The sequence below is a fragment of the Gorilla gorilla genome, chromosome 19 (genome assembly GCF_029281585.2).
Source record: "Gorilla gorilla gorilla isolate KB3781 chromosome 19, NHGRI_mGorGor1-v2.1_pri, whole genome shotgun sequence".
NCBI lineage: Eukaryota > Metazoa > Chordata > Mammalia > Primates > Hominidae > Gorilla > Gorilla gorilla.
This window is the reverse complement of record NC_073243.2, coordinates 81,881,845-81,909,516: the sequence shown is the minus strand read 5'-3', so window position 1 is coordinate 81,909,516 and position 27,672 is coordinate 81,881,845. Positions and strand designations below refer to the sequence as shown.

At 38.5% G+C, this 27,672-nt stretch overlaps 1 long non-coding RNA gene across 1 annotated transcript in view; it reads left to right on the top strand.

Annotated features, from left to right (window-relative positions):
• The first annotated feature begins 1,236 nt into the window (after positions 1-1,236).
• The window catches only part of LOC129528091 (uncharacterized), a 196,854-nt gene continuing 170,418 nt past the window's right edge, over positions 1,237-27,672 (top strand). Inside the window, exons 1-2 of the long non-coding RNA XR_008673288.2 lie at positions 1,237-1,339; positions 1,469-1,549. This is a non-coding gene — a long non-coding RNA (uncharacterized lncRNA). The remainder of the gene's footprint in view (positions 1,340-1,468; positions 1,550-27,672) is intronic.

Genomic DNA, 27,672 nt, shown 5'->3' with positions numbered 1-27,672 from the left:
TAAAAACCATTGAGCTTACACTTTAATTGAATGAGTTGGATGGTGTGTGAATTATATCCTTATAAAGCTGTTGATTTAGTTTTGCTTCTTCTTTAAATTCTACTAAAATGCCAGTAAATTGATTTTTCTTTTAAAAAGGCATAGAAGAACACAACACCAACATTTTAGAACTTAGGAAATAGATGGATAAAGTCCCCAGAACATTAACTTTAAATTGACTTTAGGGAATGCTAGGAAGCAGCATGATTTTTGACGCTGGATCCTCAAAAGTCTCTGGAATAGGGAATACGTTGCTCACCCCCACCTCTAGAAGTGAGAAAACAGATTGGTTGAAGATCTAGAGATTGAGAGATCATTCTTCCTTATCTGCATAGCTGGGCAAATGCTCGTTCTGCTTCCCGGAGAAGATAGGAGGTTTATTCTCTGGAGAGGGAGAGCAGAGGAGGCTGATGGGTATCAAACATGGTTGAGGGTAGAGGTGCCATGCTAAAAACAGGGAGATAAGTGAAATTGGGCATTTTGAATGGTGAGACCACCCTGAGTCTGTCTCTCCTTTGTCCCCAGAGTTCTGGCATCCACAAATACACCCTGCAGGCAGGGATTTGAGAGGATCTTCTCTGGGAACTCTGACCAGTCCAAGAAAAGAGATTTAAAGTTAGCATATTGCTATCTCCCCTAAGTAAGGGCATCTCACCCACGTGCCAGAGCCTTTAATGTAAAAGATCTTAGTGCCCTATTTTTAAAAAATATTATACTGTGGATTATTTTAAACAGACGGAAGTAGACAAAAGGGTATAACAAATTTCATATGATAAGCATATAGCTTTAATCATTATCAACACATGGCCAACTTTGGGTTATCTTTACCTCCCTCTCTGCCCAATAGATTATTTAGAAGCAAATCCTGGACATCATATTACTTCATCCACAAATTCTTCAGCATATATCTGTAAATGATAAGTATTTAAAATAAACATAGTACTGTTACCATAACCCAAATATTAATTATTTAATACAAAATATCCAGTCATTTTTCAATTTTTCAATTTCTTCCAATTATATCATAGATGTTTTTCTACAACTTGTTTGAATAAACATCCAACCAAGGTCCTCACTTTGTGTTTGGTTAATATGTCTCCTAAGTCTATGTATCAAGCCCCTCTTAGGTGCACCACTTCAGATCCTCTCAGCTCACCTTTCCCCAGGCCCTTGGCCACTTGTTTTATTCCAGTTGCCTTAGTGACAGGCTTCACATAAACAAAACCCAGCAGTGGTGAGGCATCATGCCCATGGCATGGGGCTCCTGCATTCCTTCTTGGGAATTCCTTTTCCACGAGACGTGAGTTATTTTGGGACCCATGAATGTGCACAGGGAAGTTTTGGGTTGTTAACACTCAAAGGTAAATCTTTGATCAATGGGCGATGGGAGCTAGTGCATAAATTCCTCCATCTTCCTCTTCCTATGTAGGCTGTCCTGAAATGCAGTAGCTCAAATTGTGTCTCAGAAGACGGTCCCTCAAGACTGCACACTTGGCACCAAGTGGGGCAGGTCAGAAATGTACACTCTTTTATTAACCTATTTCCTCTTCTATTTCCCTTTCTCCTCATTTCCTGAGATAAGCTTTGCCTCAGGCTCTCTTTACTAGAGGATTCACGGTAAGGCAATTTTTTTTTATAGACTTCCTCACTTTTAATTTCCTTTGTAATCTAGTTGTTGAAAAAAACATGTCATTCATTTATCGTCTAGAGTTTCCTATGTTCTGGTTTCTGCTGATTGTACACCTCATAGTAGTTTAACACATTTTTCTGTCTCTTTTCTTTAAACTGGTATTTGGAACTAGAGACTTTATCAGATTCAGGGTTGATTTTCTGGCAAGAACATTATGTAAATGGCATTTAAAATATCCTATTGTGTCTGGGCACGGTGACTCACACCTGTAATCCCAGCACTTTGGGAGGCTGAGGCGGGTGGATCACCTGAGGTCAGGAGTTCCAGACCAGCCTGGTCAACATGGTGCAACCCTGTCTCTACTAAAAATACAAAAAATTAGCTGGGCATGAAGGCGGGCGCCTGTAATCCCAGCTACTCAGGAGGCTGAGGCAGGAGAATCACTTCAACCCGGGAGGCGGAGGTTGCAGTGAGCCGAGGTCACTCCATTGCACTCCAGCCTGGGCAAGAAGAGCAAAACTCCATCTCAAAAAAAAAAAAAAAAAAAAAAAAAACAAACCAAAAAAAGAGGCCGGTTGCAACGTCAGGAGAAAAACATATTTGATTACCTGAATATTTATCTTTTTGTGATGTTAAGATAAATCAGTAGGTTCAGACATTGTCAGCCTGATCTTTCCATTAAAAAGTCTGATATTTGCTTATTTTTAAAAGCAAATTTATAAAGGTATAATTTACATACAATAAAATACATCCACTTTTTACACCTGTGTAACCACCTCCACAGTCAAGATATGTTTTTTAGATTCATCTATGTTGTTGTGTGTATCAGTGTTAAAATTTGAATTTGCTGAGTAGAATTCCATTGTATGAATATAGCATGACTTATTTACCCATTCACCTGTTGATAGACACTTGTGTTGTTTCTAGCTTTTGCCTGTTATGAATAAGCTTCTATTATGTTCAAGTCCTTTCATTCAACTGTTTTTCCTATTGAAAAAATACTTAGAATTTCTGAGTCACATGGTAAGGCTATATCTAACCTTAGAAGAAACAGACAAATTATTTTCCAAAGCAGTGGTATTTTTTACATCTTTGCCAGCAATGCATAAGAGTTTCAGTTGCTTCTTGGCATTGACAGTCTTTTTTTTTTTTGAGATGGAGTCTCGCTCTGTCACCCAGGCTGAAGTACAATGGCGTGATCTCGGCTCACCACAACCTCTGCCTTCCAGGTTCAAGAGATTCTCCTGCCTCAGTCTCCTGAGTAGTGGGATTACAGGCATGTGCCACCACGCCCAGCTGATTTTGGCAGTCGTTTTAATAGCATTATACTAATAGATATGAATTGATATCACATTGTGGTTTTAATTTAATTTTTCTGAAGATTGCCAGTATTGAGCATCTTTCCATGTGTGTATTGGCCATTTGTGTATCCAGTTTTGCAAAGTATCTGTTCAAATATTTTGCCCATTTTTAAATTTTGTTGTAAACTTCTCACTGAGTTGTAAACTCTTTATATATTCTGGTTACAAGTTATATAATATATAACAGATACATTAAAGTTTCTCCCAGTCTGTGGCTTCTCCTTTTGTTTTCTTTCTTTTTTTTTTTGAGACAGAGTCTCGCTCTGCTGCCCAGGCCGGAGTGAAGTGGCATGACCTTGGCTCACCGCAACCTCTGCCTCCTGGGTTCAAGCTATTCTCCTGCCTCAACCTCCCGAGTAGCTGGGACGAGTGTGCCACCATGCCCAGCTAATTTTTGTATTTTTAGTAGAGACAGGGTTTCACTATGTTGGCCAGGCGGGTCTCAAACTCCTGACCTTGAGATCCACCCTCCTCGGCCTCCCAAAGTGCTGGGATTACAGGCATGAGCCACCGCTCCTGGCCTTCTCCTTTCATTTTCTTAGCAGTGTCTATTTAAAAAAAGATAGGTGTTACCCCCAAAAGTATGGGCCTATTTCTGGACTGTCTACTCTGTTCCACTGATGTATCTTTTTATCCGTATGTCAATAGTACATCTTGATTGTTATCGTTTTACAGCAAGTCTTGAAATCAAATGATATAAATAATCTCATTTAGTTTTTCTTTTGTAAAGTTGTTTTAACTATTCTAGGTCCTTTGCAATTTTCATATAAATATTTGAATTGGCTTGTCAATTTCTATAAAAATACCTGCTTGGGTTTTGATTAGGACTGCATTGAATCTATAAATCAATTTGGAAAGAAATGACATCTTAACAATGTTGAGTCTTCCAATTTATAAACATAGTATATCTCTTTTATTTGGGTCTTTAAAATATTTTTCACTATTGTTTTGTAGTTTTCAGAATGCAAGTCTTGTATATTTTTTGCAAAATTGATCCTGAAGATTGCTTGTGACATTTAAGTGGTGTTTTTAAACTTTCAATTTTTAATATTTCATTGTTAGTATACAGAAATATAAATTAATTTTTATATATTGACCTTTATTATACTGTCTATTATTCGTTTTAGTATTCTTTTTGTAGATTTCTTAGGACTTTCTACATATATAATCATATCATTGCGGAACAAGGACTGCTTTGTTTCTTTCTTTTCAGTAGTTATGTCTTCTATTCCTTTTTCTTGCTTGATCACACTGGCTAAGAAGTCTAGTATAATACTGAATGAACATGGTTAGAAAGGGTATCCTTGCCTTCTTCCTGATGTAAGGATGAAAGTCTACTTTTAGGGATGATGTCAGCTGTAGGTTTTTCAATGTTCTTTATTAGATGAAAACACTTCCATTTTTTCCTAGATTCCTGAAAGTTTTTATAATAAATGGATGTTGGATTTTTATTAAATGCTTTTCCTGCATTTATTAGAATTGATAGTTTTTCCTTTGTTCTAAGCAATATCACATTGATTGATAATATTATAATAATGTTAAGCAAACCTTGCATTCCTGAGATGAAAATCATTTGGTTATCATATAGTCTCCTTATTATATATTGTTGTATTTAATTTGCTAAACTTTTATTCAGGGTTTTTGAGTATATATTAGTGTGAAACATTGATATGTAGGCTTTTTCCCCGTTATAATGTCTGTCTGATTTTGGTATCCAAGAAATCCTGGCATTATGGAATGAGTTAAGTAAGAAATATTTCCACTTCTTTAATTTATTTGAAAGACTTTGTGTAGAATTGATATTATTTTTTTCCTTAAGTGTTTGATAGAATTTGTCTATGAAACCAGCTGGGCCTGAAATTTTCTTTGTAGGAAGCTTTTAAATTATAAATTTAATTTTTAATAGAGGATTATTTGATTTTTACTTTTTCTTGACTAGGTTTTAGTAGTTTGTTTTTTTCAAAGATTTTTAAAAATCTCATCTCTTTTGTCAAATTTATGGGATCAAATTGTTTGTAATATGCCTTTATTGTCACTTTTTTTTAAGACAGTGTCTTGCTCTGTCACTCAGGTTGCAGTGTAGTGATGTGAGGCTCACGGCAGCCTTAACCTCCCAGGCTCAAGTGATTCTCCCACCTCAGCCTGCCAAATAGCTGGAACTACAAGCATGCACCTCCACAACTGGGTAATTTTTAAATTTTTTGTAGAGGTGGCATCTCACTAGGTTGCTCACGTTGGTCTCAAACTCCTGGGCTCAAGTGATCCTCCCATCTTGGCTTCCCAAACTGCTGGGATTATAGGCATGAGGCACCGCTTCTGGCCCTTTATTATCTTTTTAATGGATGTAATATCTCTAGCTAGAGGGTTATCAATTTTACTTTTTCAAATAAACAGGTTTTGTTTTTAATTGATTTTTATGTACAGTTTTTCTGTTTTCAACTTTACTGACTTTAGCTCCTAACTTTAATATTTTCTTTCTTCTACCTTGGGTTTAATTTGCTCTTCTTTTTCTTAGCTTCAAGTCAAAGCTTTGTTCATTGACTTTAGAGCTCCTTTTATGATTGTTTAAACAATTAAAATTCCATAAATTTCTTCCTATATGCTGTTTTAGCTTCATCTCACAAAATTTGCTTTGTTGTTCTTTCATTTTCATTGAGTTCAAAATATTTTCTAATTTCTATTGTGACATATTCTTTTACCTATGGGTTATTTAGAAGCATATTGTTAGTTCCAAACATTTGGATATTTTTAGATATTTTCCTGTTGTTGGTTTCTAATTATTGCCTTGTGGTCACATATGCAACAAAATTATATTACTCTATAATTTCAATACATTTCATTTTCTTGAGATTTTTTTTATGCCTTAGTGTGTGGTCTTTCTTCATAAACATTCCATATGCACTGAAAAGAGTGTGTATTCTGTAGTTGTTGGATATAGTGTTCTATAAATATTAGTTATGTCAGATTGATTTATAGTGTTTTTCAGCCCCATTATACCCTTACTGGTTTTTTTGTTTGATTGTTCAGTCTATACTTATGTTTTGCTTGAGATGAAATTATTTCTCTGGCTGCTTAGAGCTACTTTCAATAGATTCAGTCTTTTACATTGATTTTACCATTTTAGATTCCTACACTCTTTTGTTTTGATTCCTTGCTTGTGTGACTGGATTTCATCGTTAAATAGTTTTTTCAAAATGTGTTTTAAGAAAGTATGATTTTTGTTTAAAAATGTTTACCTGTGGTTTTTATACCAGACAACATGTATGGGTAGATCTTTTCTTTTTCTCAGAATCTGGTATACGTTATTCCAATGTCTTCTGGAATTAAATTTGCTGTGGATAAGTCATCCTGCATTTTTACCCTATTTATGACTTTTAAATTTCTGCCTGGATTTCTTCCTTTATTTTTAAATTTATATATTTTATTATGAAATATAGTACACATACAGATTCCTTTATTTCTAAAGTTTAACAGTTTCATCAGACTGTGTCGTGGTGTTTAGTACATCATATCATTTTTACTTGATACTTAGTGTGCTCTTTCAAGTTTTTAGATTCTGTTCTTTATTCATTTCAGGGTAATTTTATATCTCTAAATACATTTTCCCCCTCTAAATCCATTTTATTTTTTACTTCAAGGACACCACCTACATTTAAGTTGAACTGTCTTTGTTCTCTATTATTTTACCTTCATTCATTTCATTTCTTTTATTTTTCTTATGTATTCACTCTTTTTATCTTAAGATATTCCTCCACATCATTGATTTAATATTTAGCCTTTTCTGTTTTATTCCTTGCTGTATCTAGGTTACTTATGGGATGTATAATGGTGAGAGGTTTTTGGTATTCTCAATATGCTTTTTTTCATTCTCCATCTCCTTTCCCATCTCCATGTTGTTATATGTTCTTGCCTTTGCATTCTTTTTATATTGAATTAATATTCTTTTTTTTTTTTTTTTTTGAGACAAAGTCTCACTCTGTGGCCAGGCTGGAGTGCAGTGGCGCAGTCTCGGCTCACTGCAACCTCTGCCTCCCGGGTTCAAGTGATTCTCCTGCCTCAGCCTCCCGAGTAGCTGGGACTACAGGCACGTGCCACCATGCCCAGCTAATTTTTGTATTTTTAGTAGAGATGGGGTTTCACCATGTTGGCCAGGATGGTCTGGATCTCTTGACCTTGTGATCCGCCTGCCTTAGCCTCCCAAAGTGCTGGGATTACAGGTGTGAGCCACTGCTCCTGGTCAAATTAATATTCTTAATAAAGTTATTCTATAGAGACATTGTAAAACAATATTCTCCTGTTTCTTGAGCCCTATTCCAATTTTAGTCTTTCGTTTGTCTTTTGCATGCTACATTCCTTTATCTTCTTCTTCTTGTTTCTATCCATAGATTCTATTTAATTTCTTTTAACCTTGCCTATGCTTGGGAAGCTTTGTCCAAACTTTTATTTTCTCTATTATAGCATAGGCTTATGACATTTCTTATTTATAGCTGATGCTTCTACTATCTCACCGCATATTGCCTTCACTTAACGTGAGTATACCTATAGCTGCAGACAGTTCCTGGCATGCTGACAGCTTCCTTCCACAAGGACCTTCATTTCTCATCTTTACTGCCTGTAGGCCTTCTTCAACACCACGGAAATTTTCTTGATTGTGTGTAAACATGACCCAGAAGTGTGGGAAGAATTATGCTCTTGGGGAAACCCCTAAACAAGGGGAGATAGAAGTCAGTGAATAAAGAAGGTATCAACCACAGAGAATGCATTGAACAAGTGGACATGATAACTCAGCCATTAGAGACCAGCCAGTCTCTGTCCTCAACCACCATAGTGCCTGCACAATGAGTCCATGAACAGTATAGCCTTGGTGGCAAGCCTGGAGACTCTGTATAGGTCTAACAACTACACAAAAGACACTTGAGATAATCATGTAAATTTCAACATAGGATAGACAACACAGTCATGTGCTGCCTAACAATATTTTGATCAACAGGACCACATATGCAGTGGTTGTCTCATAAGATTATAATGAAGTTGAAAAATTCCTATTGCCTAGTGATGTCGTGACATTGTAATACAATACATTATTTATGTGTTTGTGGTGACACTATTATAAACAAACCTACTGCACTGCCAGTCATATAGGTAATGTGTGTGTGTTTTAGTTTTTAATAAAAAGTTTAAGAAGTAAAAGAATACAAATTAAAAATAGAAAAAAGGTTATAGAACAAGTATATAAAGAAAAAATTATTTTGTGCAGGTGTACAATGTGTGTTTAACTTAAGTGTTATTACAAAGGAATCTTAAAAGTAAAAAACAATTAAAAGCTTATAAGTAAAAAAGTTACCATAAGTTAAGGTTAATTTGTTATCAAAGAAAGAAAGCATTTATTTATTTATTTATTTATTATTTTAATAGCTTTAGGGATACAAGTGGTTTTTGTTATTTGAATGAACTGTATAGTGATGAAGTCTGGGCTTTTATTGTACCTGTTACTTAAGTAGTATACATTGTACTCAATAGGTGAGCTTTTTTTGTCCCTCACCTCCTTCCCACCCTCCTTACTTCTGAGTCTCCAATGTCCATTTTTACCACTCTGTATGCCTTTGTGTAATCCATGGCTTAGCTCCCACTTATAAGTGAGAACAGGAGGTATTTGCTTTTTTGTTCCTGAGTTACTACTTAGGATAATGGCCTCCAGTTCCATCCAAGTTGTTGCAAAAGACATCCATTTCTTCTACATTTTCTAGTTTGTGTGTATGAAGGTGTTCATAATGGCCTCTGAGGGTCTTTTGTATTTCTGTGGAATTGGTTGTAATGTCACCGTTGTTGTTTGTGATTGTTCTTATTTGAATTTTCTCTCTTTTTCTTTGTTACTCTGGCCAGTGGTCTATTGATCTTGTTTATTCTTTTGAAAAACAATTTTTTTGTTTTATTGATTTTTGTATGAATTTCTGGGTCTCAATTTTATTCATTTCTTCCCTGATGTTAGTTATTTCCTTTCTTCTGCTAGCTTTGGGGTTAGTTTGTTTTTGTTTTTCTAGTTCCTTTAGGTGTGATGTAAGATTGTTAATTTGAGATCTTTTTAACCATTTGAGGTAGGTGTTTACTGCCATAAATATTCTCTTAACACTGCTTTTACTGCATCCCAGAGATTTGGGTATGTTTTGTTTGTATTTTCCTTTATTTCAAAACATTTTTTTATTTCTGCCTTAATTTCATTCTTTACCCAAAAGTCATTCAAGAGCAAGTTGTTTAATTTCCATGTAATTGTGTGGTTTTGGGAGATCTCAGTATTGATTTCTATTTTTATTCCACTGTGGTCTCAGGGTATGGTTGGTATGATTTCAATGTTTTTAAATTTATTGAGACTAGCTTTGTGGTCTAGCATGTGGTCAATCTTGGAGTATATTCCATGTACAGATGAGAAGAATGTATATTCTACAATTTACGGGTGGAGTGTTCTGTAGATGTCTATTAGATCCAGTTGGTCAAGTGTTGAATTTAAGTCCAGAGTTACTTTGTTAGTTTTCTGCCTTGATGATCTGTCTAATTCTTCAGTGTGGTTTTGAAGTCCCCCTGTTATTATTGTGTGACTAAGTCTTTTTGTAGATCTAGAAGTAGCTGTTTTATGAACCTGGGTACTCCAATGTTGGGTGCATATATAATATATTTAGGATAAGATTCTATAGATGTGATTAAAGTAGGATTAAAGTCTTACTTGGGAGGTGAAAGATCTCTACAATGAGAATTAAATTACGCTGCTGAAAAAAACCAGAGACAACACAAACAAATGAAAACTATTCCATTCTCACAGACAAGAAGAATCAATATTGTTAAAATGGTCATACTGCCCAAAGCAATCTACAGTTTCAATACTATTCTTATCAAACTACCAATGACATTTTTTCATAGAATTAGAAAAACTATTCTAAAATTCATATGGAACCCAAAAAGAGCCTGAATAGCCAAAGCAATCCTAAGAAAAGGAACAAAGCTGGAGGCATCACATTACCTGACTTCAAACTATACTACAAGGCTATAGTAACCAAAACAGCATGGCACTGGTACACAAACAGTCACATAGACCAATGGAACAGCCCAGAAATAAAGAAAAAACCTAGGAAATGCCATTCTTGACATAGGTCCTGGCAAAGATTTCCTGAAGTAGGCACTAAAAGCAATTGCAACAAAAACAAAAATTGACAAATGGGACCTAATTAAACTAAGAGATTCTACACAGCAAAATAAACTATCTTTAGAGTAAACAGACAACCTACAGAATGGGAGAAAATATTTGCAAACTATGCATCCAACAAAGGTCTAATATCCAGAATATATAAGGAACTTAACAGGCAAAAAACAAACAACCCCATTAAAAAGTGGGCAAAGGACATGAACAGACACTTCTCAAAAGAAGACATATACACAGCCAGGAAGCATATGAAAAATGCTCAACATCACTAATAGTTAGAGAAATGCAAATCAAAACCGAAATGAGATACTGTCTCACACCAGTCAGAAAGGCTATTATTAAAAAGTTAAAAAATAACATGCTGGTGAGGCTGCAGAGAAAAGGGAATGTTTATACACTGCTGGCGGGAATGTAAACTAGTTTATCCACTGTGGACTGCAGTTTGGCAATTTCTCAAAGAACTTAAAACAGAACTACCATTTGACCCAGCAATTCCATTATTGGGTACATATCCAAAGGAATAGAAATTGTTCTACCAAAAAGGCACATGCATGCATGTGTTCATTTCAGCACTATTCACAATAGCAAGGACATGGAATCAACCTAAACGCCCATCAATGGTAGGCCGGATAAAGCAAATGTGATACATATATACCATGGGATAGTACACAGCCATAAAAAGAACAAAATCATGTCCTTTGCAGCAACATGAATGGAGCTAGAGGCCATTATCCTAAGCAAACTAAGGCAGGAACAGAAAACCAAATACTGCGTTTTCTTACTGGTAAGTGACAGCTAAACATTGAGTACACATGGACACAAAGAAGAGAACAATGGACACTGGGGTCTTCTTGAGGGTGGAGAATGGGAGGAGGGCAAGGATTGAAAAACTACCTATTGGGTATTATGCTTATTACCTGGAAGATGAAATAATCTGTACACCAAACCCTCGTGACACACTTTTTATCTATATAACAAACCTGCACATATAACTTTGAACCTAAAATAAAACCTTTTTTTTTTTTTTTTGGAGACAGAGTCTCAGTCTGTCACCCAGTCTGGAGTGCAGTGGCACGATCTCGGCTCACTGCAACCTCCGCCTCCCAGGTTCAAGCAATTCTCTGCCTCAGCCTCCTGAGTAGCTGGGATTACAGGCACGTGCCACCACGCCTGGCTAATTTTTGTATTTTTAGTAGAGATGGGGTTTCACCATCTTGGCCAGGCTGGTCTTGAACCCCTGACCTTGTGATTCACCCGCCTCGGCCTCCCAACGTGCTGGGATTACAGGAGTGAGCCACCAGGCCCAGCCAAATAAAACCTTTTTATAAAAACGAAGTCTTACTTTACTAAGTAAGAGAGATTATGCCCCATACTCTGGGTAGGCCTGCCTGAATCAGTTGAAAGGCATTAAGAACAAAACTGAGGCTTCCCTGAAGAAAAACTTCCATCCATGGACTGCAGCTTCCTTTCTGTAACTTCCTTTCCTGATGACCTGCCTACAGATTTTGCACTTGTAACCAGCTCCCAGAATTACAAAAATCAATTTATTGCAATAAATCTTTTTTTTTCAATTTTTTCTTTTTTGAGGTGGAGCCTCGCTCTATCTCACAGGCTGGAGTGCAGTGGTGAGATCTCGGCCCGCTGCAACCTCTGCCTCCCAGATTCAAGCGATTCTCCTGCCTCAGCCTCCCAAGTAGCTGGGATTACATGCATGGGCCACCATGTCTGGCCAATTTTTGTATTTTTAGTACAGAGGGGGTTTCACCTTGTTGGCCAGGCTGATCTCAAACTCCTGACCTCAGGTGATCGGCCCTCCTTGGCATCCCAAAGTATTGGGATTACAGGCATGAGCCACTGGCCTGGCCTTGTTGCAATAAATCTCTTAATACATATCTCCTACTGGTTCTGTTTTTCTGTGGAACTCTTACTGATACAAATATTATGTTGGCTTCATTTCCATTCTACTTACTAGTGGAAGGTGTTGTAACCTCTCTATGCTTCACTTATCATTTATAAGTCAGAAACAATAATATTGTCTGCCATTAGTGTATTGGTGAGGATTAAATAGTTATTTATATTTGTAACTGTTTGCTATGTTAAAGCAGGCTTTCTTCTGATTTACCAAAGTTATTATCAGGAATGGTTACAGAATATTATCAAATGCATTTCTAGCATCTATTAGCATGATCATGAAGTTTTCTATTTTGATTTACAGATGCCATAATAAGAGATTGGCAGTAAATCTGCTTTATATTCTTGAGATAAAGCCAATTGTTTGCAGTGCATTCTTTCTTTTAGTGTGCTCCTAAATTCCACTTTCCTTATATTATATTTAGAATTTTCCATCTATATTTTAAGTGAATTCATGTCATACATTTGTCAAGGATTGCCATCAAATTATGCTGGCTTAATAAAATAAATTGGGAAACTAGCCATATTTTTTGTTTTGTTTTGTTTTGTTCTAATAACAGAATGTTACCTCTGCAGTATCTACAGTTGGAATTTATTGACAATTTTTATGGCATAATATACATGATCAATCTTTATAAATGTTTAATGGGCTCTAGAAAGGATAATGTATTTCCTGTAGGGAATAAAATTTGGCTGCAACTGTAGCTATAGCTATTCAACTTTCCTATATTATTCAGATCTTTGTTTTAAGTAATTAATTATTATTATTATTATTATTTTGAGATGGAGTTTTGCTCTTATTGCCCAGGCTGGAGTGCAGTGGTGTGATCTCGGCTCACTGCAACCTCTGCCTCCGAGGTTCAAGCGATTCTACTGCCTCAGCCTCCCGAGCTGGAATTACAGGCGCCTGCCACCACACCCGGCTAATTTTGTATTTTTAGTAGAGGCGGGATTTCTCCATGTTGGTCAGGCTGGTCTTTAACTCCTGACCTCAGGTGATCCACCCGCCTCAGCCTCCCAACGTGCTGGGATTACAGGCGTGAGCCACCGTGCCTGGCCTGCTTTAATTTGTTTACTTTTACTATTTGACTTGTCAAACAGCAAAACAGGCGCTCTTATTTTCTTCATGGTGCACCACACTTACTTTTTTTGCCTTCTCTAACTGAGTTCTATTCTATTCATAAAGGTTCATGATTAAAATTCTTTTGTTTCCTTTTTTAATTGGCTTTTGTGAGCACTATCATGATTAAGATTCTTATAAAATTACCTTGTTTAAATGGGAAAACATATTTGCAAACTATATATCTGAAAAGTGTTTAATATCCAAAATACATAAGGAACAGAATTCAACGACAACAACAACAACAACAACAACCCTGATTTTAAAATGGGCAAAAGATCTGAGTAGGCATTTCTCAGAAGAAGATATACAAATGGGCAACGGGTATGTTTTTTAAATGTTCACCACTATTAATCATCAGGGAAATGTAAATCAAAACCGCAATGAGATATCACCTCACCCCAGTGAGAATGGCCATTATCAAAAAGACAAAAGATAAGTGTTGGCAAGAATGTGGAGAAAAGGGAGCCCTTATACATTGGTGGGAATGTAAATTAGTACAACCATTATGGAAAACAGTATGAAGCTTCCTCAAAATATTAAAAATAGAACTGCCATATGGTTCAGCAATCCCACTACGGGGTATATATCAAAAGGAAATGAAATTACTATGTCAAAGAGTGATCTGTACTCCTGTGATTATCACAGCACCATCCACAATAGCCAAGATATGGAATCAATCTAAGTGTTTATCAGTGGTTGAATGGATAAAGAAAATGTGGTGTATACACATTTACTGTACTTACCTATTTTCACACCACAGTTGACTGTGGGTAACTGAAACACTGGAAAGCAAAACTGTGGATATGGAGGGACTACTGTGCTGCATGATCTCACTCATGCGAAATCTGAAAAGGCTGATCTAATGGGAGTAGAGAGTAAAATGGTGGTTAGCAGAGGCTTGGATGGTTAGACAGGAGGGAGATTTGGTCAGTCATAATAATTAGATAGATAGAAGTTAGAAGCAATAAATTTCAAGAGCTTTATTGTACAGCAAGGTGACTATAGTTAATGATGAAACATTGTATGCTTATTTGTATCCTTAAAAAATATAAAGAAAGTGGATGTTATGTGCTCTCACCACAATTACTATGTGAGGTAATGCATTTGTTAATTACTGAAATTTACCCATTCTACAATATTTATATACTCTGAAATGTCATGTTGTACATGATAAAAACATACAATGTTATCTGTTAATTTAAAATAAACAAATAATTAGAAAAGAAATTACCCTCTGTCTTGTTCATTTTTAGGGGGAGGAGTAAATTCAACTGTGCCATATGGATACTGAGTAACTATTTTTGTTTGCATTTAGTTATCATATCTTTGCCTATCCTATTACTCCTAAACTTTCTGTGATTTAGATAAATGTTTTATAAATAAAATATAGTTAGAATTTGTAAATATTCTGAAAATCTCAAGCTCTAATAGTGGAGATTAAGCTATTTATTTTTATTGTGAGTATGATATAGTTGGTATATATGTCCTCTTTTTAAAACATGTTTTTTCTTTTTCTTTCATTAGTATGTATACTGTATTTTCCTATATGGGCTGTGCTTCCCTTATTTCAATATTTTCCAGTGTTTTTGAAAGTATTTATCCTACATTAACATTTTTCTACTGGTTATCTGTTTTTCTTTTCTTTTCTTTTCTTCTTTTTTGACAGAGTTTCACTCTTGTTGCCCAGGCTGTAGTGCAGTGGTGCAATCTTGGCTCACTGCAACCTCCACCTCCAGGGTTCCAGCAATTTTTCTGCCTCAGCCTCCCGAGTAGCTGGGATTACAGGCATGTGCCACTATGCCTGGCTAATTTTGTATTTTTAGTAGACATGAAGTTTCCGCATATTGGCCAGGCTGGTCTTGAACTCCTGACCTCAGGTTATCCACCCGCCTTGGCCTCCTGAAGTGCTGGGATTACAGGTGTGAGCCACCGCGCTCGGCCTGGTTATCTGTTTTTCAAAAGCATTCTTGAAACCACATTATTTGCTTGTCAAAGTGAAGAGTAAATGTAAAATAAATATTGTTATTTTACATTTATGTTTGCCACTCCCCCAACCCATATAAACACTTCTTTTATCGTTAACTGTATATAATAGAATCAATCGACCAGGGAATGTTATATGACTAGCTTTAAGATAACTGTTGTTGGTTATAATACATTCAAGGTCGGAAACTAGTACAAAGAATGGGAAAAAAACCTGTCAGGAGCAACACAGCAGCTTTTTCAAAAATTTTTTCATCACCCAGTGTGGTGATAATTTATTTACTCCTAGTCAGTTGTGCAAAGAAAATATTGGTTCTTTGTTTTTCTGCAACACAACTAATCTGCATGAGCCTTACCTGACAGGTTGCATGGAATAACAAACATTTCATTAATGGTTTCTAGGTTTCTTTAGTAATACACTTGCCTTCAGGTAAATGCTCAGTATTTGGAATGTTCCCTTCCTCAGTGAGAGAGGTTCCATGTCTCTTTCTCTTTTAATAAGGGCACTAATTTCATCATGAGACACTACCCTCATGGCCTCATCTAAGCTCAATTACTTCCCAAAGGCCCCATCTCCAAATACCATCACATTGGAGGTCAGGGGCTTCTTCAATATATGCATTTTGGGGAGATGCAACCATCCAGCCTACAGCAGCTACTTACGCACTTGGTATTTTCCACAAACTGTTGTAAACATAAGACACTGTTTTCAGTTTCTGTTGAATCATGCCTACAACCTGAACAAACTTTGCCCAATTCCATGGGTAAAATTCTGGACCACTTTTCCAGCAGGGCAGTAGGGACAAATAGCAGCTAAAATGACTTAAGTTTTGCCACTGAACAGATCAGGATGAAGTTCCAACTCAACCATTGATAGCTGGACCTGAGTTTTCTCATCTGCAAAAAGGGACTGATGAGAAAAATAGCTAGCTATGTAAGTGCTAGATAAGCCCTGTGCCAAGCATCTTTCATAAACATCGAGGTAAATACTATTATTACACGTATTTTGTTCATGAGGGAATTAAGGCCTAGTGAGGTTAAGTAAAAAAGCTGAAAGTTAATCCAAGTCAAGGAGCTTGGATTCTAACCCAGCTCTGATTCTGAAACCTAAGCTGTACAATGGTTGTACATTTTACATAAGATGGTGCATACAGAGTAGTTATTGGTAGTTATTATTGTTACATTTATCATTGTTGAAGATGAACTTGCTATGTTCAATTCTTTCATTCATTTGTTCATTCATTCCATATTTATGGAGTCCCTGTTATACGCTGAGCTAAGCACTCTGGCACAGTGAGCTGAGACTGCCCTTTCTTCTCTCTTTCACCCTCTTTTAACTCCCCTGGTACATGATGCAGGCAAAGCCCTGTGATGGAATTCCAAGTTGACAGATTCAGTTCATGAGCCAGGCTGTCTCAGTGTGCGTTCTCCCTGAGGCGGAGCCTGAGACAAGGACTTGAGTAGTCTTTCGGGATGCCTCTTTACTGAGGAAATGTTCTTAGGAAGCAGGAGTGAGGGGTGGTGACAGTGAGGCAAGGAAGGAGGAAAAGCTAGTGTAAGGATGCATGATCAAAGCTGCTACTATGGACAGCAGTGCTGGATTCTGCCAGGGCCTCTTAAGAAGTGTACAGAATGCCTGTCAGACAGTTTCCCTGAAGATGAGAGGGGCTAGAGCATTTACCTGCCCACTCTACTCTGTACTAAATTCATTGAGGGTTGCCCCAGAAGACGTAAATTTCAGCCTGCACTTGTCTATCCTACAGAGGCTGGAGGCAGAATGCAGAGACTCCACATATACACGAGGTGGGTCACCAGTGTAAAGTGAGTCGGAGCCCTCTAGTACCGGCTTCCGGGGCTACAGCTGAAAGCTTGTGCCTGATACACACGCTTCCTGCCTCCCCGCTGAGTGGCTCCAGTTCCAGTCTCTCTGTACTTCATATCACAACACATTTTATTCAGAACAATAGCCCTCGGCCCCAGGAAAAGATTAATTGATGGTCCACTAACTTGGTTTACCTAGGTAGCAGCAATAGGAGAAGTTTGGTGGTATAATTTGAACAATGTCTCTGGCTACCAGGCCACAGGTGAAAAATCCCTGGCCCACCGTCATATTCTCAAAGAAAGCCATTCCTCTTCATCTTAAACATCTAGAGTTGCTTCTGCCATGTGCAACTGAAAACATTGACCAATATAACCCCCATGACACTGGATAAATGATGTTTTGTTTTATGATATTTGGCCTATGTTATTATGAAGAATTAAGACCAGATTAGTCCTAGAAATAACAATAAACTTTAAGACTATCTGTGTAGGGCAAAGTACCAAGAAACATGAAACATTCAAAATTGGAATTTGTTTTTTTTTCTACCAAGAGTCTGAAAACTCAAAGGCAGCCTGATCACTATACATAGAAAGCAGGTTTTTTGGCACATGGTCAAAGAAATTTTTCTTATGAAATCATTTCTGCCCTTACAATTGCTGCTCCTTGTAGCTTAGATTGATTGTTTCTTTTGTCATTATGTGCCAAATATTTTACACAAAAGATAAAATGCAGCAAAAATAAATCAAAGTAGAATGGCTGTCCTTCATGGCCAACTTTTATTTTCTGCTGGATTCTGACTGATTTCTGAAGAGTTCAGAGTTCCAGAGAGCAATCAGAGGTGGATTTTATTAAATCATGGATTATAGAACTTTACAGCTTGAAAACTAGAGTCCACTCTTCTTGTTTTGAGGTTTCACAACTAATCAGAGTCAGATATAGATTAGAAAAACCCCGGTGTATTGTTCCTTCTCTGCAAACACATCTGTTCTAAGAGAAGCAAGTGCTATCCTGTTCTGCAGACCTTTACTTATAGCAATTCTTTCTGCCCATGACTCTCAAATCAGGGATTTTGCTGATGAAACAGGTGAACAAAGAGATGAAAGTTAAAATGGCCTTGGCATTTGGGAGGGAGGAAAATGTATGTGCTGGGCTTCAGGGTTTTTTCCTAAAAGTGGTCCCCATGTGGCAGGAAGTTCCTTCCCTTTCCTGGGTTCTCCCCTGAACTCCAGATTTAGCCAAATTTATTTCTCCTCAGGGTCCTTTTAGTTTCTGCTTAATGAGACCGGGGGTTGCTGAGTGTTTGATTGACGCTTGGTTATGTACAGCCTGTATTCATCTTCCTGAGAAAGGACATTGCACAAGAAAGGATTGCCAATGGCAACCGTGGTGGCATTTCTGAGAGCAGCAGCAGCATTCTCAGCAGCTCTGTTCCCCACCCCAGTGGAAGGAAACCCCACACTGACCAGCGGATGGAGGGATGGAGGGAGGCCTGACTCCTAGAGCAATTATAACATCCCTATGCACAGAGACCTTGCTTTCTTTTCAGGAAACATTAGACCTGCTCACTTTTTACCCACATACAGTTCTGATTTCTAGGACACCTGAGCCAAGTCTAGGCTGGAGGAAAATACTTCTAGAGTAAAATCAGATCGGTGCAAAGGAGTTGCAACATCTCAACTGGCTTCATGGATCAAATATTACATTTCCATGTCAGATTCAGGGGCCCGAACTGATCTCTTTGCTGGAATCCCCCAGCTAAGAAATGCAAATCTCTGGCCTGCCTATAGCAAGGTCCCAAGCAATGCCCTTGGCGGCTTAGCCAGGACACAGTGACTTGGAATACAGCTTGCTAAGCGTGTGGCCTGGCCAGGATGGTGTAACTGGCAAGCTAGCTGGAACAAGTTCTTCTGCTTCAGGCCAGTGAATATTTATGTCAGGCCAGGAGTAAAGAAAATGGATTTCACTTACTTTGTATCCTGTGTATTGCCTGGGGAGAGGGTGGCAAGTGAAAGTTTTTTGTGTCTGTAGCACTTTTGGTAGCTCCGCTAAGCTTGCTGCCTGTGCCCTCCCTTTCTGTCCACCTCTCCTTTCCTCTTCAGGACAGAACTCAGCATACTGCACATAAATATGCATATGACAGTTCACATCCCCTGGTTTCAAGGGGATTTTTTTTTTTTTTTTTTTTTTTTTTGAGACAGAGTTTCGCTCTTGTTGCCCGGGCTGGAGTGCAATGGCGTGATCTCGGCTCACTGCAACCTCCACCTCCCGGGTTCAAGTGATTCTCCTGTCTCAGCCTCCTGAGTAGCTGGAATTGCAGGTGCCTGCCACTATACCTGGCTAATTTTTGGTATTTTTAGTAGAGACGGAATTTCACCATGTTGGCCAGGGTGGTCTCAAACTCCTGACCTCAGGTGATCTGCCCGCCTTGGCCTCTGAAAATGCTGGGATTTTAATAAAGCTGGACGGTCCTTCGAATTCAAACTTTAAAAACAGGTAGATTGAGTAGTGATTTATCGAACAACCCTCGAATTGAAAAGAAAAAAACCCCACACTTTTATGAAGGTATAATCGACACAAAATAAACCACATGTGATTAAGTGTACAATTTGATAAGATTTTTCCTTTTATTTTTAGTTGACACATAATTATACATATTTATAGGATATAGAGTGATATTTTAATACATGTATACAATGTGCAATGATCAAATCAGGGTAATCAGCATATTCATAACCTCAAATATTGATCATTTCTTGGTGAACATTCAAAACTCTCTCTTCTAGCTTTTTGAAAATACACAATGAATTATTATCTGTAGTCACCCTATAGTGCTATAGAACACTAACTTATTCCTCTTATCTCCCTGTAATTTCCTGTCTGCTAAACACCCTCCATATCCTTCTCTCCCTCCTATTCTTCTCAGCCTCTAATAACCACAGTTCTGCTCTCTACTTCTATGAGCTCAACTTTTTTTTTAGCTCCCACATAGGAGTGAGAACGTGTGGTATTTATCTTTCTGTGCTTGACTTATTTCACTTAATATAATGTCCTCCAGGCTCATCCACGTTGCTGCAAATGACAGGATTTCATTCTTTTTTATGGTTGAATCGTATTCCATTGTGTATATCTACCACATTTTCTTTTCTTTTCTTTCTTTCTTTTTTGTTTTTTTTTTTTGAGGTGGAGTCTCACTCTGTTGCCCAGGCTGGAGTGCAGTGGCACAATCTCTGCTCACTGCAACCTCTGCCTCCCAGGTTCAAGCGATTCTCCTGTCTCAGCCTCCTCAGTAGCTGGGATTACAGGCACGCGCCACCACATCCAGCTATTTTTTTTTTTTTAATTTTTAGTAGAGACAAGGTTTCTCCATGTTGGCCAGGCTGGTCTTGAACTCCTGACCTCAGGTCATCTGCCCGCCTTGGCCTCCCAAAGTACTGGGAGTACAGGTGTGAGCCACTGCGCCTGGCCCCACATTTTCTTTATCCATTCATCTGCTGATGAGCATTTAGGTTGATTCCATATCTTGGCTATTATGAATAGTGCTGCAATAAACATAGGGGTGCAGATATCTCTTTGACATACTGATTTCATTTCCTCTGGATACTTACTCAGAGGTGAGATTGCTGATCATATATGGTAGTTCTATTTTTAGTTGTTTGAGGAACCTCTTACTGTTTTCTATTAGGTTAGTGCAAAAGTAATTGCAATTTTTGTCATTACTTTTGATTGCAGTTTTTGCCATTAAAAAGTAATGGCAAAAATTGCAATTACTTTTGCACCAACAATATAATAGCTGTACTAATTGACATTCCCACTAACAGTGTATGAGTTCCCCTTCTCCCAGTTGTCACCAGCATTTGTTATTTTTTGTCTTTTTGATAATTGCCACTCTAACTGGGGTGAGATTATCTCTCACTGTGGTTGTTTTTTGCCTTTCTCCAGTGATTAGTGATGTTGTGCATTTTCTCACATACTTGTTGGCCATTTGTATGTTTTCTTTTGAGAAATGCCTTTGCCGATTTTTTGATGGGATTTTTTTTTTTTTCTGGCTGTTCAGTTGTTTGAATTTCTTGTAGATTCCAGATATTAGTCCCTCATTGGATGAATAGTTTGCAAATGTTTTCTCCCATTCTACAGGTTGTCTCTTCATTCTGTTAATTGTTTCTTTTCTGTGCAGAAGCTTTCTAGTTTGATACAGTCCCATTTGTCTATTTTTGCTTTAGTTGCCTGTGCTGTTGAAGTCTTACCCATAAAATCTTTGCCTAGACCAATGTCTTGAAGTGTTACCCTTAGGTTTTCCAATTTGATAAGTCCTGGCAGACATATATGTCACTTGATTGTGGTAAAGCTGTCATCATAACCAAGAAAATGAACATACTCATCACCCCCTAAATTTTCCTCTTGCCCCTTTGTCATCCATTTCTCTCCTCCATTCCTGCTCCCTGACCTTCCAAAGCTCTGCCCGAAATCCCCAGGCAACCACTGATCTGCTTCCTGTCAGATTAGTTTTCATTTTCTAGAAGTTTATATGAATGGAATTATACAATATATACTGTTTTTTGTCTGGCTTCTTTCACTCAGCATAATTATTTTGAAATTAATCTATGTTGCATGAGCTTTATTAGTTTGTATTTTTCAAAGACTTGGTCCATTTTATCTAAGTTGTTGCATTTATTGGAATAAAATTGCTCATGATATTTCCTTATTATTTTAAAAATATCCGTAGAATTTGAGGTGCAGTCACCTCTTTCATTTCTAATATGAATGATTTTTTTTCTCTGCTTTCTTCCCTGACCTTTCTAGGTAGAGATTCATCAGTTTTATTATTTATTCATCAATGTTTATTAATCTTCTCAAGCAAGCAGCTTTTGGTTTCATTGCTTTCCTCTATTGTTTTTCTGTTGTGTATTTGTTGGTTTTGGCTTTGATATTTATCATTACTTCCTTCTGCTTTACTTCCTCAGTTTAATTTGCTCTTTTTAGAATTTCTTAAGGTGCAAGTTGAAATCATTGATTCAATAGCGGTCTTCCTTCTAATATAGGTGGCTACTGCTATACTTGCATCTCCAAGTACCATTTTGGCTGCATCCTACAATGAAATTAAATTAGAAGTCAGTATAATATAAATCCTTTGTATAATATAATCCTCTTAAATGTATACAGTTTTGTTTCATTGCTCAGAATGTGGTCTACTTTGATAAGTGTTCTGTGTGCACTTGGAAATACTGTACATTCTGTTGTTATTGTGTGGAGTGTTTTATAAATACCAATTAGGACAAGTTAACAGATAGTGTTGTTCAAGATGTCTATATCTTTTTTGATTTACATTCTATATTTCCTATCAATTATTGAGAGACCGACATTGAAATCTGACAATTACAGATTTAAAAATTTTCTCCTTGAAGTTACGTCAGTTTTTGTTTCATGTATTTTTGAAGCTCTGTTATTAGATGTATACATTTTTGGAATTTTTATGTTCTCTTGACCCATTTATCATTATGTAATTACCTTTTCTATCCATGACAGTGTTCTTTACTCTAAAATTTACCTGTCTAATATTAAAATAGCACACTAGCTGTATTTTGATTAACGTTAACATGATATATCTTTTCCCATCTATTTAAATTTCCCATTGTTGCTATAACAAATTATCAAAAACTTAGAGACTTAAAACAACATAATTATTACCTTACAGTTCTGGAGGTCAGAAGTCCAAAATCAGTCTCACTGGGCTAAAGTCAAAATGCCATCAGTTTTGGTTCCTTGTGGAGGCTCTGGCAAAAATGCTTTTCTTTGCTTCTGGAGGCCTCAGCTCATGGGCCTCTTCCTCCGTATTTAAAGTCAGCAGCATAGCCTCATTACAGGGAGGCACGGGAGGGCTCAGAGTGAGTGGTAACTGTGGCATGACTATGCTCTGTGTTTCATAAGAAATTAAAGCATTGTGCAAAAACTAGGTGGTGTTACTGTATTCTACTCATACTCATGAAGGCATCTGGGAACATTCAGCCTGGAGAAGCAAAGACTCAACAGGACAGGGTGGTTATAGTGAACTATTAGAAGAGCTTTGAAATAAACAGTAGAAGTATGTGTGTTGGATGACTAGCAAGACCTAACTCTCTTTCTTGTCCCATGTGGGTGCTGCATGTACAATCACATGTGATCCACAGTTCCTTGGAGAGGATAAATCCCATGTGCATGTCACCATCAGTCATTCTGTTTTGGGAGAAGAAGGACAGAAACACATGGATACAAAGAACAGAATCCCCCATTCTTGGGCATGAGGCTGAGGAGGGTATCTAGGGGTTGCTTTTGGTGTCCTGCCCATATCCTCTCTGGCCTTACTATTGTAGTTTCAGACTTCTCACACCCTAGGGCTTGCTTTCAGCAGGTGAGAAGTGTGTAAAGATGAGTTCCATCTCTCCTACCCAGCTGTCCTCAACCAGGGACTGATGAAAGTTGGTGTACAGATCCTTCGGCTCCCTTGCCCCGGGACTTGATAACTCTGAGGCACTCATTCTGACTCCTGTGTTCCCCAAATGGATTCATGCTCCAGTTACAGCAGAAATTGGCTGTACACCATTTATTCATGGATCGTACACCATTTATTCATTGTCTTCTCTTTGCTTACTTCCTCTTTTTGCCTCCAGTGTTTCTTGGGATCACCTGCTTCCAAAACTTCTTATACTTGAGTCCTTATATCAGGATCTGCAACAGAACTAAACAGGTACGGCAAAGGGGATAGAGCTACAATAAAAACTCACATTTGATATACTGTCCCATTAAAACCAGAACATCAAAAAGATAGTTGAAAATCCCCCCAGTAAAGCTCTGGAACTAAACTTTAATGGGGTTACTGGCAAGAAGAATGGTTTTTTAAATGTCCCTTAGGAGAGGGATATGAGACATTTAAAGGAAAAAAAATGCCCTGCAAATCATGGTGAAATGCTTGCTCAGGAACATAAAACAGATGCTTTAAAAACCCTATCAGTAAGGCTGAGACTCCAGAGGGCTTTGGTGATTCCAGCCTTGTGCTTTATTTGCTGGCAATAGATTTGCCAGAGCTCCTGGGGTTGCCATAGTATTTGTAAACAAACTTTGTGGTCAACAGACTCTGGGGTGGTACAATAATGCTAAGGGGAGTTTGAAAGAGGCAGAGTGCTCTTGCTGAGAAGAAGTCTTGAAAAATGACATCCTCAAAAGGTCACAGAACACAAAACAATGAACTGGCTGCCTTGCTGATCAGGATCCACCACATTTGGATCAATTCCCTCTCTCCATCCTTCTTCCAGCATCCCTCCTCTCTAAAGGCATTTCACCACTCCTCCCTGAGGAGAAACAAGTTATAATCAAATGGGAAAATCTCCCTGGTGACACAGATGATGTGGCCAGAGTCCCTGACAGTTAAGGTGCAGTTGAGGAAGGAAGGATAACAAGAATTATTTCACATTTCTTTGGTTGCCTGATCAAACCTGCTGAGTAGTTCAGAACTGCCTGCCATTCCCTCTCCTCTGAAAGGTATTTATTCCACAAACATTTATTGCACATCTACAAAATGCTGAGCTCTGTGCCAGATATTGGGGAATGTAGAGAGGATTAAGATACAGCACCTGTCCTCAGGAGGCCACTGTCCAGCTAGGGGAGGCTGCAGGGTGATAAATGCAACAACAGCCACACATATTAGGCATAGTGCTCAACAGAGGGGAGTGGGTAACTTGGGGGTCATGTGGGTTTTCCTTGAAGGACAGGAGGATCTCATGATAATAGTATTTATTGAGCATTTACTCTATGCCAGGTACCATTCAGAGCACATACCCAGATTAACTAGTATAAAAACCCATGAGACAAATACTATTGTTATTCCCGGATGAATAAACTGAGAAGTTAAGTTAACTTGCTTAAGGTCACACAACTGAGTCAGGATTCCATACCCCAGAGCACACAGTCTTAATGACTGTCCAGTTCTTCAGGAAATCATTTCCAGTAAGCTGCTCTGGGGCTAAGAGTATGAAAAATAGGTGGGGATTAGTAATGTTTTACGTTAGTGATGTCTACCCATAGAAGGTAGACTACTGTCCCAGTAGTCTACATAGGATAGGATATCTCCTTAGGATATCCTAAGGAGAAGCACCCAGAGACACTAGAGTCTCCATAAATGAAATGACCACAAAGTTCCTCTTTCTAGCAAGTGTGCTTTTATAACTTCCACTCCCAAAGATGGCGGCAAGGGTTCAGGCAAGCCACTAGAGGTGTATGCATTAAAATGCAAATTAGACAGAATCCTAAGAGTTTAAAGAGCTGCAATTTAAGTGCACTGGGCTTCCCAGAGCCACATCATTGTCTTGTCCTTGAAAATGGAGATTTCTGAGTTTTGGAGCAAAAGAGTCCCAAATGGGACCTGGCATGGTAAGGCTGGCCTGAGGCAGAGCTGGGAGGAAGCCACTTTGCAGAGGAGAAAATGCCAAGAAAGGATGAGCGTGTATCTAACCCAGAATGGGCTTTCTGAAAATGGAGAGACTGGGTGGACTCTCAGCAAGAAGAACCTTGATGAGCACAAACAGGAATGATTTAGAAAATATGGGCTTCTAGCACGTAGGTGGTGAGGAATGTGACTTGACAGGCTTCCATTCCAACGAGGAACCCTGGCCAGCATGGGAGAGGGCCTTCTCCAGGATCAAAGTGCAGCTAACGGGATGATCTCAGCTTTGGCCAGGGTCATGGAAGTCAGCTGTTTTGGCCAGAAGGACAGTAGCCTTGAGGGTCAGGGCCTCTAGTAGGGCCCGTGCCCTGGCAGAAGGGGAGAGCCTGGATGGGCCTGATTACATGCTTTAGACAAAAGTCAAGCTCCTGAGTAACATGCTACCACACCCAACTGTTCTCACCATGAAATTTCCTCACACCGTGGCATTGTCCCTTTCAGATCTTCAACTGACAGTGTGTGTTGGACTTAAAAAGGCCAGATCCAGAGTGAAGAGGAAGACGGGAAATTGGCCTTCAACATACTCATCAGTGGAGAATCCCTTCTTCTCACCTTCCCTTTCTCCTTATATAAACAAATTTTTTTAAAGGCAGTAAATGCACATAGTTTAAAGAATCACAAGGCCAGGGGCAGTGGCTCATACCTGTAATCCCAGCACTTTGGGAGGCCGAGGCTGGCGGATCATGAGGTCAGGAGACCGAGGCCATCCTGGCCAACATGGTGAAACCCCGTCTCTACTAAAAATACAAAAAATTAGCTGGGCGCAGTGGTGTGCACCTGTAATCCCAGAGACTCGGGAGGCTGAGGCAGGAGAATCACTTGAACCCGGGAGTCGGAGGTTGCAGTGAGCCGAGATCGTGCCACTGCACTCCAGCCTGGCGAGAGTGAGACTCTGTCAATAAATAAATAAATAAATAAATAAATAAATAAATAAATAAGAATCACAGAAGTCTCTGAGATTTGTTAGGAGAAAAGCCACAAATTGCGTAACATGACTGCCCTGGGAGGGGCTTACAGGGTTCGACTCTAAAATATAGACTTTCAGCCACTCCTATTTATTTCAGCTACTCCTTTCGGCCCCTAGTAGTGGCTGCTAATTTTTAAGCTTTGGAGGATCTCTTGTTGCAAATCAAATTGCTTCTTAGCTTTCTGGTTGACAGATTGCATTTGTGCATTTTCTGCCTTCAAAATTTTGCTCTTCATGCCCCCTCTCATGGACTATCAGCCTTTTAGATTTGTGGCTTAAGAAAAAAAAATCTCTTTATTAGCGTTTTTAGTGGTGTTTTAGGAGGGGAAGAAAGTGGATGGTCGTGTTTACTCTACAAACTTTACTAGAAGTCACCTGCCTTAATTTTTTTTAAATTCTTTAGTTGGTGACCATGAAAAATTAACTCTAAGAGTAAACATAGATAGATGGGCTGTGGATTCAATTGGGAGTCTCTGTAGTTGGTTAGCCAGTCAGTCTGCCCGTCAGCACCCCATGCTCAGGGACTCACGCTCTGTGTTCGTCCCGCACTCTTATATGATAGTGGTTTCAAAAGAGAGATTAAAACAGATGGGTGATGGAAGGGTAGAAATAAGTTTACCCCTTCATCTTTTAAAGACAAATAGTGAATCCCCAGGTCCTCTTATACTTTGAAGCAAGCTTTTCTTTACTGTATTTCCATACCTTAACATTCATATTGCCAAAGGGACAAGCCACAGGATCTCCAGAGTACACAGTAACAGGGGGGCACAAGCTGTCCCTTGGATAAATTCCTGCAGCTGAGGGCAGAGACCCAGCAAGAACAACCTTCCTACACTGCTAGACTGACCCCCTGTTATCACTTAGGGAGAAACCAATGAGAGGTGGCTGGGAAGTAGCAGCTTTTGCTTCAGTACATTGGAGAGGACAGAAATTCTTGTTTGCATGCCGACAGGAACTTTAGGGAAGGAAGAAAGTGCCCCCCTTCCTCACATTTTCCATAATTAATGGCTCCTTGCTTGGAGACAGAAATATACTCGAGAGGAGACTACATCATGTGCCCCGAGAGGTTCTGTCCTTAGTGATGAGTCTGCAGACCCCGTGGGGATGGGATCCAAGATGGCGGCAGGAGCCCCGAGAATGGATGCCAAAGGGAGACTCGCCAGGTCTGTCA